The 6,800-nt window shown below is 37.3% G+C and overlaps 1 pseudogene; it reads left to right on the forward strand.

Moving 5' to 3' along the window:
- The window catches only part of LOC107740912 (citrate lyase subunit beta-like protein, mitochondrial), a 74,425-nt pseudogene that overhangs the window by 52,532 nt on the left and 15,093 nt on the right, over positions 1-6,800 (forward strand).

Below are 6,800 nucleotides of genomic sequence, written 5' to 3' on the forward strand. Positions count from 1 at the left end.
GAGATATCTTCACCAAACTCGCTGCACATGTGTAAGAGCTAAAACTTTGGTCAAATCAAAAAAAAAATTACGTAGCTTTGCCACTTGGTGGTGCTATAATTTTGAAAAAACTATTACTAGGAAACCGTTGGTCCGATTGACTTGAAATTTGGTTTGCAGTGTCAAGGACTACGTGTGCCATAAGGGTCTATGAGGACATTCGCGTATCTCAAAAAACATGGCCGCCATCGGCCAATGAAATTTGAGCACCTATTAAACAACGTTAACGGAGGTCGATCGGAACGAAACTCAGTGGGCATGTTCGACTCACGGCCCTAAAGGTCTGTAAGAATTTTGAAAGAAATCGTCCACTAGTTGGCGCTAACGAGTTTTATGGCTCAGTAATCACGTGGTAATCATTGATTTAAGTGGTTATAGCCATGTTAACAAAATCTTTTTCTTTATGTGCTTAAATGCCTTAACTGCTTGAACCCTGGTCATTGCTGCTTGCAGCTATATGTATTATTATTATTATTATAAGTTCTCCCATGCTTCCCATGGTACACTTGAAATGGAAAGTAACTTTATAACACTCTGGCAGCAGGTGTGAACCTCTCTAATGGCCAGAAAATTGAAAGTCAGTTACTTCCAACACTCCTTGTACCCCATGTACTCCATGTAATGCCACTTTTTAAATCCTAGCAAATAATCTGCTCCCTTGTAAGAAGAAACTGGGTTAAAAAAAAAACACCTTCATGTCTGAAATCTACAGAACATGGCCAGATAGGCATCTGGGTTAATATTTAACAAATCCAGATTGTACCACATTTTCGATGAATAAGAAAATGTTTCATGTTACTCTTACCTGTGTGTTTTTCATGTTGTGTGATATTCTCAAAAGTATTAGAGATGTTAGATAAAGTTTCATCAAATTAAAATAAATCAGAATTAAGAATATTTTTTACTCTTTATATATTTTAATATATGTTACTATTTTTACTATTTTCTTAACAAAAACAACAGGTCCAACCCTATATATAGTGTTGACTGCCTTCGCCAAACTTTTGTTGTTGTTTATCATTTTAGTACATTTAATTGTGTTGTTCATTTAGTGTATATTGCTTTAAGATTATATGCAAAACGTTGGTAATAAAGTTCTGAAAATTCCAATATAATTTAATTTTAAAAGGAAAATAAAACCACTTATATAATATTTAGTTTGACCTCAAACCAGCATTTTAAGCACAGAAATTAATTCACAGAAATGTGCTGGGGGAAAAAAAATCTATTTGGTACCCTCTTTGTGGAAACTTTCATATCTGGTCTACCGTTATTATTGCAACACAACTAAAAACACTTAAACAATCATAAAAGTTACAAAGATCTTTACTTTGCAATGTTTAGTGTTTTCTGTTTATCTTTGAATAAAACAATTCTCTCAAGAGTTGCTACCTATAAAACTTTGATACAGTACAAAACCCTGAGAAAAAAAACTGAGCTCAGTCGTTCCCCTAGAGGCACAGAGATCCTTCTGTTCCCACTCGCATCACAGGCTTCGATGTTTTTCCTTCAGCACTTCAGTAGCAGAAGAGACTCTCACATGCAGCCTGCATCACAAGGCTACACTGTTGGCACATTGTTAAGGATTATTTGTTGAAGTTTTCACTGGCACAGCTATCAAATGTGTAGATTGTGTTGCTTAAAGGCCGGTTATGATGACAGACATTTCAAGTACTTTGAGAACTGAAATAAATAGCGCCCACGAACAGCAACTGTCAGAGCCGATCCTAGACTTCTGGGGTCCCTACGCAAAACTAAGAATGACGAGTTATGAATGAATGAAACGCCTTTGTCCGCTTGAGAAACGGTGTCTCTTCTGCGGCTCGGTACGCTTTCAACTCGTTTATTTTTTTTTTGTCTCGAGTAAGACATTGTATGACATTCACGTTTGACGTAGAAAGGGCGACAGCGCACCGCATTAAACGAAATGACATAAGCGGTTTTCATAATTCAAAAACGAAACTAAAATTAAATCATCTTTGAGAGCAAGGGGGCCCCCTGGTGTTTCAGGGTGCCCTACGCAGCTTGCGTACTTTGCGTATAGGGAGGATCGGCTCTGGCAACTGTGGACGGCAGATGTTGTGGCCTGAGGTCCCATCTGAACGCTCCATTACTGTAACCTCTCTATCATCTTAATTCTGGGAGTCCAATGCGGCCCAGTGTATCACAAAACGCTGAGTTTTGAAGAAAAGCACATATTGTCCCTCTATCATTATCGAATTACAGCCGTCTGTTTTGACTGGCAGAGCCAGTCAGTAAAATGTGAGCTCCCCGAGCAGCACTCAGAAGTAGTAACAGATCATTCTTCAGCCTCACAGTGTGAGGAGAAGTGGTGGTTTTCGAGGGGCTGAGAGAATCTAGCGGCTAGCCTTGAGAGACAGGCTTCCCTCTCATGCGGAACCGGACAAATGCAGAATCAGATGCTGGATCTGTTAGTCATTCATCTGGAATAGAGCTCCAGATGCCCAGTGTGTCACCTGTCAGACCCTGTCCATGAGACATTGTTTGCTTAGACTACACATCTAGGGAATCAAAGGCACCATCTCTCATTTAGTTACAGCTCATTTTTGAAACATTTTATAAAATATCACGGTCGGTTGCAAGAAGCTGGGATGAAAAAATAAAAATGAAAAGAGTGAGAAACGTTAAATGGAAACATATTAAAATTTAGTTTCTTTTTGTCCCTCCCTCTCGTATTTCTAATAATGCAAATGTATAAGAAATCATTATACATTTCAAATGACATACAAACCACCCATTTTTCCTGCGCTTTGATTAGACACTGAATAATCCAAACGCGGATCCATTTCTTGGCATATTGCACAGTTGGAGTCCAAATTCTCTAAAAATGCGAAGGATCTGGCCTTTTTTTAAATGAGAAGTCAGCGTCTACAAAGTCTGTCCTTTGTTTTGAGTGTTTTGTGGACGTGCTGTCATGATACTGTGTTGAGCTTTAATGATGGGCTTGATGGAAAGAATCAAAAGATCCCTCAAACCTGCGATTCTCCTGGTCACTCTGTGGGATGCTGAGTGATTGGGGAAGGGTCTTTTGAAGCAACTAGTTGGACAGGTTTCCATTAATGTAAAACATTTCAGCTTTCAAAGTACTTTTATTCCTGCTCGGAATGGCTGGGTCCCCTCAGGAGCCCGAGATCTTCTCGAGAATGTTCTTTCTGTCAATTTACTGTGAGAGGAGATGAGTTAGTGAGCCCTTCCCACTGATAGAAATTCAAATGTTTTGCTGTCGGGAATATCAGTTCAAAGCAAAATGTAGTGATAAAAAGCAGAGAATCGTGTGGCATGAGGTTTGATATAACATTACACAATACAGCCGTTATTTCATTCTGATTGGTCCATTTCTAGCTACGCTTTTGACTTGATATAAGAGCTTTTTGATGTTGATTTGTTACTCAAAGCCTCATGTTTTTGTTCGAGAGTGAACGTAATATCAGCCATACAAAGCACATTGGTTCACCAGTGTTTAAGACACTGGATCAGTCTTGGATTATACTGGAGGACTCAAACTGGATCCACCATGGAACAGCTTTACAAATACTGAGTTATGGCTTCATAAACCTGTCGGCCCTCCTAATATTACCACTGTGATCTCCAAATATATTATAGGCTAAGAGAACATATGACTTCCTTTTGAGGATCCCTTTGTGTTCAGTTTGCAATTCAGCAACTCCTACCATAAACTGTAAGTTGAGGACCACAATGTTAGTTTAGACGTGAGTGTCTAGAGTCTAGACTGTGTGTTTGTTTTAATCTGTTTTCTTTGTATATCTGCAACGCTTCGGATGTTATATAGAAGATTTCACAGCTTTGGGCTTGTGTACACAATCAGTTTTGTTATAAAAATGGTTGACAACGTTGTTATTTTAGCTCTAGGTTGAGGGAATCTGAATCCAGACCGGTTGTGATTACCAGTTCAAAAGGAAGGTTTTATAGTCCAGACTTAACTTAAAAGAAGGTTAAAGATTTAGACTAGAGATTTACCATCTTTGACTTTTCATGACCAATACTGATGGTTATTTTTAAGTTTCTGTTACCTGACATGCAGAACTCTTTTTTGTTATTTTTTCTATATGTGCTTTATTACACAGTAATACCTGGATTACTATTAAGCTAAAATGTAGCATGCCTTATAATATTATTAATTGTATTATTATATTTTAATAATAATAATAATAGTTTAGTAATAATAAAAACATTAACTATTATTATTATTATTATTATTATTATGATTATTATTATTATTATTATTATTACTATAATTATTATTAAAGACGTATATTAATAAAATAAAAAAGCTGATAAACCTTAGGCCAGACCATAACATGTAATACATTTTACGATGACTAGATAATAATAATAATAATGTTATAATTAAAGGGGTCCTATTATACTCTTTTACAAAGTCTTGATTTTGTTTTATAACATTAAATATAACAATTTGTTGTTATTATTATTATTATTATTATTATTATTTCATTCTTTCCTTCTATTCATTGTCTCTAAAGTTGATGTAAATGCCATGTATTTGGCCGGTTTATGGGCATTATGGTCTGGGCTAAGATTCAGCAGTTTTTGGTTTGAGGTGACGGTGGACGGTGTGAAGATGACCTAGGCCAAAGAGTTCCTCATTCAAGTTAAATTAACCCCTGAGCCTTGGCCCCCCTCCTCTTTTTCCCTTGGCCTTTCTCATCCCTCCTCTGATCTAACCTGACAACTCCTGAGCTACTGTTTCCTCCTTCTGCTTAACTGAGACCACATTTCCCTTCGGATGGAATGCTGTGTTCAGACCAATGGAAACCTCTGCATTGAGCTGCATCTGGTTTGAATCTCCTGGCGTGTGCTGCTGTTGTCACAGTTAGGCCCTGGAACCTGGCTTTAACTTTGATTCTTCCTCCCTCCACTTCCTTTGGTCATGTGTCAGTGGTGTTTGTGTGGAAGACTTGTGTGCAAGGCTTTTCACTTTATGGCCTTTGGTGAATCCGCTGTAGTGTGGTTGATCCCTCTCGCTAGATGTTTCTCCGCACTGTAATCCCAGGCGCCAACCACCACTTCCCCTGTAAATTCACATAACGTCCGCTCGTCTAAACTGATGCATTTTTATCTTTTTACAAGTGCAGCAATGCCCAGTTCAAACGGATATGTCCCATGTTGCATTTTTATTGCTTGTAGCTTTCCGTACGTGGCATAGTATTTCCTCCCGTTTATCAGGTAAACACAACTCATCGTCCAGTAGCAGAATAACATATAATAAACCCTGTCTAACCTACTTTCATTCACTTTTTTCACATTTGATAGCCACAAGCCTGTGTTCATGGTCAAACAGAGAGTCTGAATTGTGTAACATATCCATTCAGTGTTCGTTTGCAAGCGCATTATGTGTTTATTACATTACTGAATGCTGCATAAACAGTTGGGTCAGTCTTTCATTTTGTGGTCGAGCATGCATTGGGACATTTCCATTCTTTAATAGCAGCTGTGGTGAAGAAAGTACTTTTTGACACAATGGCACATGAAATTTCTTTTTTTCTTTTTTGACAGGATGCAGCACGGAAAACTATCCCAAAGATGCTGGCCAAGCTGGATCTGGGGCGTACGGAGAAGTGTGTGCGGGTGAACTCGGTGTCCAGCGGCCTGGCTGAGGCTGACATGGAGGTTATTCTTCAGGCAGACGTGCTTCCCACAGCTCTCATGCTGCCAAAGGTGGAGGACACAGGAGAGGTGCAGTGGGTGAGTGAGTCTTTTAGCTTTTTAAATGAGTAGTTCACCTAAAAAAAAAAAAAAGCGCATTATGTCATTATTTACAGTTTCTTCTATGGAATACAAAAGAAGATACTTTGAAAAATTCAATTTTCCATACATTGAAATTCTACAGTGAGCAGCCATGACTAAAAAATATTTTAAAGACACCATAAAAGTAGTCCATTCAACCCATGTTTTTCTACGTCTTACTTAACTATGCACGCCTTGACAGAGCAACATTTTAGTCCATATTTTCTGAAAAGCGTCAATTTTCAATATATTGTACACAACTATTCAAAAGTGTGGGATCAGTAGGTTTTTTTTTTTAACAAAGAAATTAATCATTTTATTCCGCAAGGATGCTTTAAATTGATCAGAAGTGACAGTAAAGACATTTATAATCTTGCAAAAAAAAAGAAAGAAAAAAGATTCAAATAAATGCAGTTCTTTTGAACTTTAAAAAACAATTCTGAAAAAAATTTAAATTTTACCGTTTCCAACACTGATATAATTAGAAATGTTTTTTGAGCAGCAAATTAGCCTATTAGAATGATTTTAACCTATTAGAAAATTCAGCATTGCCATCACAGAAATAAATTGCTTATTAACTAATTTAAAAACTAATTTTAAATTGTAATAAACTTTCGGTAACACTTTACTGAAAGCCTTTATGTATAATGCATTATAAAAGTAGTTTTAATGCATTAATTATGCCTAGTAATGCACCTTTTAATGCATTGTAAAATCTAATGAATAATTTTAACCACAGTTACTGTAACGCCCCTGTGGACTGTTTATTGTGGTTTCTTCCCCTTTTGTTGGTTTAGCCCGTACTAATTATTAGTTAATCACCTCATTGTGCTCACCTGTCTGCCCCTCGTTATCTGCCCTATATAATTTCCTGTCTCTTGTATTCTAGTTTGTCGGTTATTGTGAATGTTATCCCGAGTGTGTGTGTCTCACCTGCCTAAATCTGCCTTGTTGTGTCTACATTAAAAGTCATT

This window comes from Sinocyclocheilus rhinocerous, unplaced genomic scaffold, assembly GCF_001515625.1.
Source record: "Sinocyclocheilus rhinocerous isolate Xijiao unplaced genomic scaffold, SAMN03320098_v1.1 scaffold165, whole genome shotgun sequence".
Classification (NCBI taxonomy): domain Eukaryota; kingdom Metazoa; phylum Chordata; class Actinopteri; order Cypriniformes; family Cyprinidae; genus Sinocyclocheilus; species Sinocyclocheilus rhinocerous.